At 42.1% G+C, this 13,731-nt stretch overlaps 1 pseudogene; it reads left to right on the top strand.

Moving 5' to 3' along the window:
* Positions 1–9,730: 9,730 nt before the first annotated feature.
* Positions 9,731–12,168, top strand: LOC103011033 (ubiquitin-like-conjugating enzyme ATG3; annotated as a pseudogene).
* The last annotated feature ends 1,563 nt before the right edge of the window (positions 12,169–13,731 follow it).

The raw sequence follows: 13,731 nt of genomic DNA, 5'->3' as shown, positions 1-13,731 counted from the left end.
TGAGATTCATTTCCAGCATGTGGAAAATTCAGAGATATTCATGGTCTCACACAGCATTGTTTTCTTTTAATGAAGTTTGTGTAAAGTGTGTATCCAATGCTTATTAGACAACAGTCACTCAGTAAATATTAAGTCCCTTTACCTACTTTTACTGGCATCTTATCTCTCAATAATGCTGATGACAAGCTCAGTTACACTTTACTAAGTTTTTCTATGAGACAGGCAGGATTTTACACCTTTGACATATATTATTTCAATTTCCTTTATATCTTCCTGTGGACTACCATGATTATACTCATTCTAGAGATGAGGAAACTGAGGCACAGAGAGATCAAGGAACTTGATTAGTTGGGTGGATCTGGCTCAGGGTCTCTCATGAGGTTGCAGCCATCCAGTCACCCCAACCCCATTACCTAAAAAATGAATTTGAATTGCTCCCAAAAAATATTCAGTTGAACCACATGAAACTGAAGGTGTTTGATCATTTTGACCTACAAAAATGTTACTTTCATATGGTTCAACCTAATAATATATGCTTCCCAGAACAGGCTCCATGACTGAGATGTTGCAAAAAAATACGAGAGGGGATTTTAATCCTACTAAAGCAAAAGCTATTTTTTTAATTTCTATCCACCTCCTTGATGTGGTAAGAGCCATGGGGGCGAGGCCAGAACTCAAGAAAGCGACATCTGGATGGAGCAGGAGGGATCAATTTTTCTGTGGTCTTACGATAAATTAGCAAATGGAGCTTCAAGAGTCTGGGACCGAAAAAAAACACTCCTCTTCCTCAGTCCTTATCCCCCCTGCTTGCTCCCCTCCCCTTCTTCTCTCTCCAGCATTCTGTCCCAATCCACCTCTTCAGAGTCTAGAGACTTGGAGGAGTCATGTTATGTTGTCTGGAATTCCCCAGAAATTCTTTCTGGTTTTCATAATAACTTCATTTTATAACCAGCATTGTGGTTGTTTCAGGATTCACAAGAGAGTGATTGCAGAGCCCTTAATTTGAGGGAATTGACCCTCATTAGGACAGTCCATGCTCTAAAGAGGAAGCCCCCGAAGTTGAAGCCATCACAGAACTGGGAATAACCTAAATATCCAGCAACAGGGGAGAAGTTAAATAAACTCAGCTAAATTCATACAGTGTAATGTTATACAGTATTTAAAAGAAGCGAGGTAGAGTGTTGTGTACTTAGATGGCAAGAACTCCAAAACAAAAACAATACATTGCAGGTCAATATGCAAAGTGGATAGTGTGTGTGTGTAAATGAATAGAAAGTGTCTGGAAGGAGAAACACTAAAATAATGACAACGGTCATTTCTGGGCGAGGAAGTTATTGGGGAAGAGAGTCAAGCGGGACTTTGAAAGTAACTGTAATGTTTATGAGATTATATTTATGTTTCCTTGTACAATTAAAAATAAGCCACTTGTAAAGCCATAAAACATTTTTTGCAGCAGGTTTATGCCTAAAGTTAAGAATTATCCTAGTTTAGTTTCTCCAAAAGCAGACCTTGAGATAAGGATTCGAGTGCAGTTGTTTTACTTAGGAGGTGATTCGAGGAAATACCAATGAGAGAGTGAAGAAGTGATCCCACCATGGGCAACTGGGCTGTAATCTGCTGGGAACCACTTACTGCAGAGTATTTCGCCTGAGGGGTAGGGGGCTGGGGTGTTTATACACCAAATTCCATCACTCTTTGTTAAGTTTGCTTCTGAGGAACATTGATTCCCTGGCACTTCTGACCTGCCACACAGCTGGGCAAGTGGACCCTGATGGCTAGAGAAAAGCCTTAAGTAAAGAAATGACAGGGTTGGAAGTTGGGCTGGCACGCACTTGAGTCATAAGGACGAGGGGATTTGCACAAGATGCCAACACCATCTACAAGAGCTATAGCTACACCCCACTATAACTCGGTATTGTTCAGGCAGACTCTGGGGTTCTCTCTGGGTATCTGAAATGGGTGTCACCTTTCAAGGGGAGAGGAACCTCTGAGAGATGTCCCCAACACTGCTCGTGGCTAAAGCATCATATGGGTGTCATCTCTCTGCCTAGGAAAACCCAGCCAGCCAATCTCTCTGACTTTCATGGGAAGCCCCAGAGTCTCAGCTTCCCCTACAGGAAAGGAACATTCTCTCTTCTTCAGGCATCGGCTGCAGATGAGTTTGATAACAAAACCAATAAATACAGAGCATCACTTTCTATAAGACTCAGCCCTCCAAGGGACTGTATAAGATGGTGATTAGAAACCTTGATTCAAACCGAACTTTTCCTATTTGTATAACACAGACAGGTCACTACGTCTCTAAGCTTCATCTATAAAATTTGTGAAATGAGAATATCTACCCCCATAGGCTCATGTGACATGCACAAACATTTTCAGAAAGCATCCATAAAGCACTGAGCACAATTCTCGGCACAGAGTTAATATTCAACAAATGTCAGCTGGTCCAGAAACTAAAATTTCAAAAATTAATTTCACACCTGCTGTTTACTTAACTTTGCTCTGGGAGCTGTGGGAAAGAAAAAGAGAAAAACCTCATCTCTCCTCAAGCAGCAGTAATATGTCCTCATGAATCACGAGGTTATGAGTCCTCAGACAGGAAATCGAGTCCCTGGGGACTTGGAGAGTCTGCAGCCAGGAATGCAGAGGTGGAGCCCGAAGGAGAAAACTGCTTGGGAGTGGGGGCAGTCTGTGACCCTGTAAGTTTGGGCAGTAGGAAAGCAGCCCCCTGTCCCCTTGCATCCTGGTCCAGCTAATCTGAGCGCTGCAAACCTGCTTCTATTGACCAGCCTTGCCCTGATTTAAATTTCAAACAGCCCACAGTTTTATTCTCTCCTCAACACCCCTGAGAACTAACCATTATGGATTTTACAGGCCTCGGAGCCCTCGGCTCACACACTCGATTTGCACAATCTTTGCATAAGGAAAAAGGCAGTCGATGCAAACTGAATTAATTGTAATTGACCATAATATGCTTACAGAAATGCCAAGGAGTTTTCATTAGTAGATAAGCCCCAAAGTTATCTGCCGATGATTTACATCGGCACGAACACGCCGCATGGCCACAGTTAATTACGAGACCTGCCACGGAAGGTGCTTCATCAAACCCTGGCAGAGGCCTTCCGAGGGCCAGTGACACCTCCAGGGACCGACACATCTTGACTCGCTTCCTGCGAAGGGCTTTGAAGTCACTGCCTGGGAAGGCAAAGCCAAGCGAGCTCTGTCGGGCGCAGGCTGCGCCCTCCTTGACGCCCCAGCCTCGGTGTCCTGCCGTCTCCTCCCCTGGCGCCGTCAGTCCCTCCCACCCCATCCCACAGCCTCAGTCCTCTTCCATCAAGTCATCATTGAACTTGTCTCTTGGTTCACATAACAGACCTCCATTCATTTATTCTTTTTTCAACAAATATTTCCTACGTGCTTCCTCTGTGATTGTCTCCACGCTAAACTGGGAATGCCACAGACATGGACCCACTGCACAGATCTGAAAACCCAGTGATAGGCTGAAAGGGTGAAAGAGCATGAGTGCCAACAGGTGATAATGCAATGAGAATAAAGAAGAGGGAGATAGGAAAGAAATCAGGGCGTTTTCTCAGAGGAAGTAATATCTAAGCTGAGACCTGAAGCATGAGAAGGCATCATCCGGGTGAGGTGTGAAGACAAGAGTATTCCAGGTAGAAGAACGAGCATGTGCAAAGCACTTGAGGCAGGAAAGCACCTGGCACCTTCTGAAGGCTCATGAGGCTGGAGCATCCCAAGGGAGGCAGAGAATGAAGGAAGGTGAGGCAGGAGAGCAGTCGAAGGCCAGAACAAGGACTTTTGAGACCAGGCTGACAAGGACCCTGAATTTAATTCCAAAAGCATTGGGAGCCATGAAAGAGATTAAAGTGAGTCTATTTGAGTTGATTCAGGTATTTTTTAAAAAATCACTCTGGCTATTAGGAGTGGCAGAAAAATGGATTCTTGAAGAACAAAATGGAATCAGGGAGACCGGTTAGAAGAGGCTACTATTAGAGTCATCCAGTCAAGAGGTGAAGGGGTCTGCTGGCAAGTCGGGATGGAGACAAGTAGGGAGGGTATAGAGGTCTCTGTTTTCTTGGGGCCCTGTGGCTGAGTGCCTTTCTCTGCCCAACACCTCCAAAAATCAGGGCTCAACCTTGATCTCAGTAGCCTCTGTCCTGGAGTCCACAGCCTTATGCCTGCACCCCAGAAGAATCCAGTATTTCTGACACTGACAATGACTATTTCCTGCCTGAATTCTCTAGAACAGTGCTACCCAATAGAAATAGAAATGTGAGCCACATATGTAACTTTAAGTCTTCTAGTACGCCTTATATTGGGTTGCACCCCGCAGGCCTGGAAGGCCCAGCTTCAAGACCGAAGAAAGAGCTCAGAGTCAGCAACAGAGACATCAATGGTTTAATGGATGGGGGAGCTTACTCATTTGAAGCCAGGTCCTGGAGTGATATTCCAGGGTGTTCCCAGTTACAGGGGGAACTGGGGAATTGACATCAGCTTGGCTCATTGGTTACCAGGGAAACTAGCACAGGGGCATGCCTCTCACAACCGCTTTAATAAGCTAGCATGGTGAAGATTTTCTGATCTAAAGGTTAGAACAATCACTAGCTGGGGCCTGGGGCAAGCATGTAGGAAGGTCAGTCATGTGAGTAGGGTGTAGGGGAAGCAGGCATTGGTCAAGCAGGGGATGTGCAGAGAGTAAGAGAAGAGCCATCTTGGGTGGCCTGATCATACATCTTAAAAATGTAAAAATAAACAAGTGAAATTAATTTTAATAGTATTTTATGTAACCCTATACATCCAACAGTGTCATGTCAAGGTATAATCAATATAAAAATGATTAATGAGATATTTTACCTTTTTTCATGCCAAGTCTTCAAATTCCAGTGTACATTTCTGCTTCGAGCGCACCTCATTTGGACTAGCCATAGTTCAAGCTTTCAATAGTCACATGTGTTTACTGGCATCCTTATTATATAATGCAGTTCTGAATCTGCTCATGTGAACTCCTTGCCATCCTCTGCCCACATTTTAGAAAGTACATACATTTACCAACAACCCAAGGACCCATTTTAAGACTAGATTGACAGCTCATGTAATGCCCAGAACCATGAATATCAGATCTTCTGATGAATAGAACACAATTTTACCAGGCCCTTTGATAAAAGACCACATGATCACATAGTTATGTGATTATCTGGGCCACATGACTTCCAAGCCTCCTGTTTAGGAGCTTTACCCCAGGCTGAAATTCCTTTAACATTTGCAATCTGGTTTATAAATCCAGTGCAGGGTTTGTCTTTCGGAAGGGATGAGGAGCTCTGTCAAAGGGCCAACTTCTCAATAGCATTTTATCAGTAAGCAAACTGGGAGGGTGTGCTGAAGTCCTGAGAGAGGTGACAGGCAGGCTGGCACACGAGGGCTGACCCAGAAGTCCTCTGGGAAGTAGGTCACAGTCAGAGATAGGCATTGTGCTTCAACATCACCGGTGATACGGATGATGCTTATGAGAATCATCACCATAATAGCACTTATTATCTCATTTAACTCTTTTAACCCCCTTAAAGTTGGGTACTATTATTTCCTCTGTTTTACATATAATGAAACCGAAGCTAAGAAAAGTTCACTGACTTGCCCAAGGTCACATAGCTAATGGGTGAAGGATCTGGAATGTAAGTCCCCATTCTACTTGTAGCCACTGTGCTACCCTGCCTCCTATAAAAACCACCACCACCTGCCACCTATAAAAACCACCACCACCTATAAAAATCACCACCACTTTCTTTTTTTTTTTTTAATATTTCAGGTATTTTTTATTTCTTCAAATTTGTTATTTTATCAGGAGTGACTAAAATAAAAAACATAATTGGGTCCCATCATCGTCATGGAAATGGCTTTAAGAGAAAACTGGTCAGGTGAATATTATTGCTTCCCATTTTCAACCAGTAAATAGTTGCCATTGATAAATAGACAGCCAACAGTCTGTCAGGAATGCTCAAGATATGCTGCCCCTTCCACTCCCACAACCAACCTGTGGAGGCCTGTGGGAGCCAGACACTGTGCTAAAAGCTTCACACATAGTCACTCACTGAACCCTCCAAACAAATCTCGGAGGTGTGTATTATTATTACATCCTTCTTGGAGATAAGGAAGCTCAAACTCAGACGAGTTAAATAATTTGCCAAAGGCCAACAGGGAGCAAAAGGAAGAGGCAGTTTCAAGCCAGCCTCTGGAATCTGCACTCTCTCCCACTAAGGGACAACGGCTACTGGTGGTGGTGACATAAAACCACTACCATTGCTGCTACTACAACCATTACCACCACGCACACTGGTGAGCAACCGGTGGTGTGCCCGGGCCTGCGGGAGGTTTGTGTCTATTACTTCTAATCTTTGCAATATCCCAATGCAATCGCTTTCATTATTAACATTATGTTGTGTAGCAGGAAACTGAAGATAAAAAGGTTACTGGTCTTTCCCAAGGTCACACAGCTGCTAAGTGGTGGAGCTAAGATTGGAATCAAGATCTGCCTGTCTGACCAGTTGTGCACTAGAGCTGACTCCTATTGGTTTGAAAGAGTTAATTGTTAAATTATTAGGAATTTTGCAGACCAGTTGTTAAGCAAGGCCATTATTAAAAACTAAATGTTATACACTTACAATTATATAAATTATATTCACAAAAGGTAATAAATACTCAAAAGTCATAACTTCCTAATTATTTTATTACTGTTACATTGGTATAATATATATAATATGTATATATATTGTACTATTGTCTATTGCCTATGTTTTTAGGGTTATTTACATCTATTGTGTCTGTATGGTGAGGTGACCATTATAATGGTATGTGGTTGTCCATCTCTTCCCAATTCCTCATTCAATGACATTAATTGCCAGCTTAAAACTGGTCACAGTGAAAGTACTTACCCCATATAAGTAGTAAACGTTACAAATTGGGACTTGGTTTTTTGAAGAACAAGTTGTTAAATATTTACCAGTCCACCACTATATGGGACCCACATCTTCCCACCATATCTTGCAGTCTTCCAAATCTTAATGTTCTTGCTAATGATCAGTGGTCCTCCAGCCTCCATCCCTCTGAGGACATGAGGCTCCACCTCAGAGGATACAGGGGGGTCCCTCACGTGGCCCTGGCCTTCACAGGGAATGGAGAGATGTCAGTCTCGGAAGTGCTTGCCAAGCAATGCCTGCTTTGGAGAGTCCTTTCTCCTCCATCCCTTTCTCCTGCATCCCTTTCTCCTGCATCCCTTTCTCCTGCATCCCTTTCTCCTGCATCCCTTTCTCCTGCATCCCTTTCTCCTGCATCTCCTCTCCAAGCTGGAGCCTACATTTAAAGATGTTCAAGTTTTTCCCACCTTTCTGGAGAGGAAGACAGAGATCATCTCCAAAACAGTCTGTCAATTCAAGGCAATGCCAGTCAAAATCCAAATGGAAATCTTCCCCAGCAAATGGAATATAATCAGCCGCAAAAATGATAAATAGGAAAATACATTATGACTTGAATATATGTTTGTGACCTATTTTGTAGGGAGGGGAATGGTAGAACAAAAGTAGAATTTAGAGTATGCTCACATTAATTTATAATATATAAACACATATATACATGCATATATAACCTATTATTTATGTATTATATTTTATATGTGTAGTGTATGTAGATATTTACTGTATGTTATATACATATATTTGTGTGTGTGAGAGAGAGAGAGATAATACATTGGAAAATAAAATTGCTGGTAGTTGGATCTCTAAGCAGTGGCACTATCATTGATTTTTTCAAAGTCTTTTTCGTGTTTTGGGGAGAGAGGGAAGGGATTAAGATTGTGCATTGCCATAATGCTGGGATGTGTCAGACTGACCTGGGTTCACATCTCATTTCTATCCTGAGCTGCATGATTGCAGGCAAATCACTAAACCTCTCTGACACTAAGTTTTCACGGCTGTAAAATAGAGACTATACTAGTACCAGCCTCATAAAGACATTATAAGTATTAAAAGAGATAACACACTTAGTAAAGAGCAAATGCTTGGTGAGTATGAACTCTGATGAGGAAAAGGAGGAGGAGGAAGAGGGGGAGGAGGAGGAAAACTGCATAGATGGATAAATATACAAGCTATTGAAACTTGGTTTAGTACCAAATTTCCCGCACGAAGAATCCAATTTCTTGGGAATATGCTCTTCTGTGACCTTTAGTTGGCTTTACATGAGAAAGAAAGAGTGGAGAGCAGACACAAGAGGCTGTTTTGTGTTTCCCTAAAATAAATTCAGTACCAAAAAGAATGAGAGAGTGATAAGTGTGAAACAGAGTCTACCTGCCTCTACCTTCCTCGCTCTGTTTCCTCCTTCTTCCCATGTCTGGAGTCAGGAAGCCCGCAGAGATATCTGCCCCACGTTGCCCCAAAACTGGAACTCTTTAGCTCCAGTGGCCAACGCAGCTCTCCTCTAGAGCTGCAAATTCACAGGAAGGCAGAAATCCATACTGAACATACCGTAAGCCCATTTCCCCAGACTTATAAAAGTTCAGATCAAGGCCAGGTAAGGAGGATTACAGAAAAGAGTCAACCTTTCATCCTGCATCCTCTGCTAGGCAACGTGTGCTGGACGTTTCTAACAACTGCAATTAGCGCCCTTTAACGTTGTAATAGAATTTAATTAAGCAAGCTCCATGTTGGGTGGTTTCTTAAAGCAGGACACAATGCAAGGAGCAGACTGGTGATAAGCTAGGAGAAATTGCTGGTCCTCTCTGCCTGGAAGCCATTCCTTAGAATGACAGACACCCAAGTGGTGGGACTCAAGATGTCTATGCCTGTGGACATATGGGAATATCTTCATTTCAACACCATCCCCTTCATTTCCACACACATATGGACCTTCACTCTTACAACATGCTCTCCACATTTCTAAAAGCTCACATATGCAAAGACAAGCACATTGGCATAAGCGTGGACTCATACACATATATGTATATACACCCCAGTATATACAGGGACCCACAAGAATGCACGTACAATCACATGCACACACACTACCCTCATTTTTTCAACAGCACCATCCATCACTTTGTCCCAAGCCAGAAACTGGAAAGATATTTGCAGCACTCTTTCTTATTCCCCACTTCCAACCTATCATCAAGTTCACATGATTCTACCTCCTTTATAATCTTTGAGATACTTCCCATTATTGTCTTGCCAATAGCCAACACCCTGATCCAAATCCAGGTCACCATCATTTCTCTCCTGGATGACTGAGTCTCCAAATGTGAACAGAACCACTAGGCATGGTATGCAGGAATAAGAGGAAATATCAAAGGCAGATTCATGGGGCCAGGTAAAGAACCAGACCAGGAGACAAGTTTAAGAAATAGGGAAACTGAAGCCAATAAAAAATAGAGCTTGGAGAAGCTGGTGTGAAAGACAAGGAGGAAAAAGGTCAGAAATATGTTTTAATAGAAACCAAGGGAAGAGAATTTTCCTAAGAAAGAACAACCAAATGCAACATATCACAGGAGGTAAAATAAGAGCTCATTGAAAATTGATCTATAAATTTGACCACAAGGAAACCAATGGTGATCTTGACAAGAGCAGTTTAAGAGGGACGTTGAAAAATATTCAGAGGTGATTGGAGGTGGAAAAGTCAGGTGAGTGAATATAGACTACTTTTCAAATAGGTGGCTTTGTAATGACATTAAACCATGAAGAAGAAGAGAGAGAGGAAGTACTGGGTAAAAGGGGAAAGGGGTAATCATTGATTGCTCTGTATTCCCATTATCTGCACACTTTTCCATAGGGAACTGCTCTCCCAGAATTCCAACAATGAGATCCAGATAAGACAGCCAACATGAGCCCTCAGAGTGCTCTTGACACTTGTGATTCCCTTGACAACTGTGATTGGTTCAAGGATAAACTCATGACCCAAGCTGAGCCAAATAGAATTCTTCCTCAGATTTTTGATTATTCAAACTTGATGGCAATGGCCCCTTTTCCTTGTTGATCATAAGCTACAGGAATTTGGTCTGGCACGACCTACAGACAGGTTTTCATCACATGGAAAAAACTGACCTGAAAGAATAACTCTAACATGAAGACAAGAGTAGAGATGAAAATGAAATAGTGGTCACATCTCAGAGTCCAGTTGTCCATGAAGCCAGCTCACTTCTGCCTCTTCCACAATTTGTTTATGTAATATAATGTTTCCTTTCTTGCCTCTGCTAGTTTTAGTTGGGTTTCTGTCCCTTGCAACCCAAAGAATCCCAATGTAAAACTGAAGGTCATTCCATTGATGAAAGCAATTTCCTTCAATTCTTTTGGATGAGCATATTGTCGACTGAAAGATGGCCATCAGTAGAGGGAGAAAGAATGAAAGAACACAATAATATTGATGGAAGGAGGTCTTTGAGGCAACACATACAGGTAAAACTAGAGGGATTCACCTCGAACATTCAGTTGGCGAGGATAGGATTGGTTATGTAATTTGTGGGGCCCAGTGCAAAAAGAAACTGTTGGGTCCTTTGTTCAAAAATTATAAAGAATTTCAAGATGGTGATAGCAGAACGTTAAACCAGACCAGGGGAGAAATCTGAGTGTATGTGACGACACAGGTCACTGCCCATGGAACCAGTTCCTCTGAGATGTAAGGTCAGGAGGGACAGATGGCATGTGATAGGAACATTTAGGGGTGACAGTAATAAATTGAGATGGAGACACTATTTCCCCAAAGGAGAGGTAGACTTGTCTGCTGTGAAAGAAAGGGTTGGGTATGAGAGGGTGCAGAAGGAAGGTAAAAAGAAAGGTAAATGGACACGGAAATATGAAACACACATTCCCTGAAAATGTGCAAACTCCCCGTAAGGATGATGTAGCAGCGATGAGCTGGAGCACCTTTGAGAGCCAGGCAGAGTTTGATTATACACCGCGGCACGCCCGTCAGCTGCCAACCTCCCTACACAACCATTATTTGCTTATTTCAGGACTCCCTGGCTGTTCTCTAAAATCAAAGCTTTACTAATAACCATATATAGCATTGAACAAGCGCTTGGTATTTCCCGAGGACTTCACAAGCACTAATTAGTTAATAATTCAATGTAGTTAAAGAAAAGGCATAAATTGCACGTCTGCAAGAACCAGGTGCCTTTCTTGTTTGCGATGTAGGGAAAGGATCCTTACACCAGGTATCAGGGGTCTGTGAGTCCTGGAATTATATGCAGTGTATGACTGTGTGTGTTTGTGTGTCTGTGTGTCTGTCTTTCTGTGTGTGTATATGATTGTATGCATGCATGTATGTACACACATGTGTGAGTGTATATGCATGTGCGTGTGTGTATATGCACATGCATGTGTGTGAAAATACCTTCATTGGGTCCTCATAGAAACATCTGGGCCAAAAGGAGTAAATAATCATAGCATTGAAGAAGAAGCTTAAGATACAGACTCAGAAAACTTGGGTTAGGACACAGGTTCAGCCACCTACTGGTTATCCAAACTTGTACATATCAACTTCCCTCTTAGTGCCAGCGTTTCCTCATCTGTAACAACTCTGTCTTGCATTTTCTCATTCATTTCATAGCTGGACAGCAAAGACGATCTAAACTCCGAATTTGCTCAGCTATATGTGAGGAGAAAGAGGAGGAAGATGTAAGAAAAGCTGCAGATATGGAAGAATATGAAGAGAGTGAATTGTTGGAAACAGATGAGGTTACTCTCGGTGCAAGGAAAATAGTAGAAATTTGAGAGCTAAGGCTGAGGTTGCTAGTTTGCAAACCAGAACGTACGACCTCTACATCACTTATGGTAAGTATTACCAGATCCCACAACTATGGTTGTGAGCCATGATGAGCAATGGTAGCCTTTATCAGGTGAGTACATGTGTGAAGTCAAGTTCATTTGAAGAAAACAGTGACCATTTAAATCACTGTTATCTCCCACCACCGCCTATGTGTTCAGTACCCCCAGGCAGGCATGACTGATGATGAAGGAAACCATAGACTGTTGCAGAAGGAAGGGTGTTCATATATATCTTCTAATTTTCTTGAAATGTGTTCAAACCATCATTCCAACAATAAACTATAACTACACTAGACACGAGACAATGAAACAAGTAGAGCACGGAAGCTATCTTAATTATTGGTTCTGATTTTTAAAGAATTTACCCATACACGTGACCATTGGTCATATTCACCAATATGTACAATTTCTCTAATAAAGGGACTTACATGTTTCTGTATTACAAAAGAAAAAGGTGTGCGTCCCTAAGAGGACCTTACACACAGTTCCTGCTTTGTGTTTCTTGCCTCAATACAGAGATTCTTCCACTTCACTTGCTATTAAGGAAATCTTGTATCTTTAACGCAGTCTGCTGCTGTCTTTCTGTCAATCACTATCTTCATGTAGATCCTTCACAGAACCTTTTAGTCTGATTGACACATTCAGAGACTTGACCACATGGTAAGGGAGAAAGCCAGACTTCAAACTGAGAGCTGCAGTCCAGTGTTCTTTCCTGGACACCATTCAGGTTTCATTATTGGCTTAAAGCAAAAGGTACTGGAAAGATCCTGAAATAGGGATGGCTGGGCATAGAGACAGTGTATCCCAGCCTCTGTCTTCACCATCCCCCTCTGCCTCCAAATGACTGAACCCACCAGCTCTGAGACCTGAAAACAGACAGATCATCTCTGGGTGGGAGTGATTCAACCCACTCACACCAGGGATTTTAAGAAGTAAAGAGACCTGAGAAAGACTCACCCTACAGTATCACTCTGACATTGGGGTAGAAGGCTGATAATAGTGATCGATGACTAACAGTGAATAGATCAGCTAAGAAGACAAAATTCTGGCTTTAGAATTAGGCACAAACTTGAATATTTATTTAGGGAAAGAAAATAAATCACAATAAACTACATTTTTTTTAAAGTGACAGATAACACTAACATTACAAAATCCTGGAAAATAACATAATATTTGTATTAATCAGCACACAGATGCAACACTGTAATAGTTCTTACCTTTGGTTTGCTGCATATTCTTTGATCTCCTTTTCACATGACAATGAGCATGCAATATTTTCTATGGGGAGAAAAGAAAGTGAACTCAGAATTTCTAAATTATTTTCCCCCTGGCATGGTAGAGCGAAGCTGGTTTGTTTGTTTGTTTGTTTGTTTGTTTTCCAGCTTCACCAATTCATTATTGGAAATGCCACCAAAATGTTTACGATTGTTGTACAAATTTGAGAATTCTTCTATCAAGTTTATTTTCTATATGAGCTATGAAATTTTAGGGAACTTCACATGTTTTCTTGTACAACAAGTAAAGTGCTATTTGGATGGGCAACATTCATGATGCAGGGCTTTGGGAAAACCCCATGCATATAAGAGGCCCTGAAGTTAACTTTTACTAGCTTCTCAGTAAATTCACAGCTGATTGCCTTACAAGGTCCCGCCTTGATGGTCCTTGGGCACCTCTTCCAACTCACTGCCTATCACATCTCCCTTTGTTCAGTCTTCTCTAGCTGCTCAACCTTCGTGTTTTCACGTAATGTTCATGCTTTATTCCCATTGCCAGACCTTTGCACAGGCTGTGTCCCCTGCCTGGAGTTCCCTTCCTACTACATAATTCTTCATTTCACTAAGTCCTTCAGATCCTCCTTTAGTCTCCATCACCATTCACTTCTGAATTCACTTCTGAATTCACCATTCTGCCT

Source organism: Balaenoptera acutorostrata, chromosome 15 (genome assembly GCF_949987535.1).
Source record: "Balaenoptera acutorostrata chromosome 15, mBalAcu1.1, whole genome shotgun sequence".
Lineage (NCBI taxonomy): Eukaryota > Metazoa > Chordata > Mammalia > Artiodactyla > Balaenopteridae > Balaenoptera > Balaenoptera acutorostrata.
Note: the sequence above shows the minus strand (reverse complement) of the source record. Positions and strands in the feature narration are given on the sequence as shown.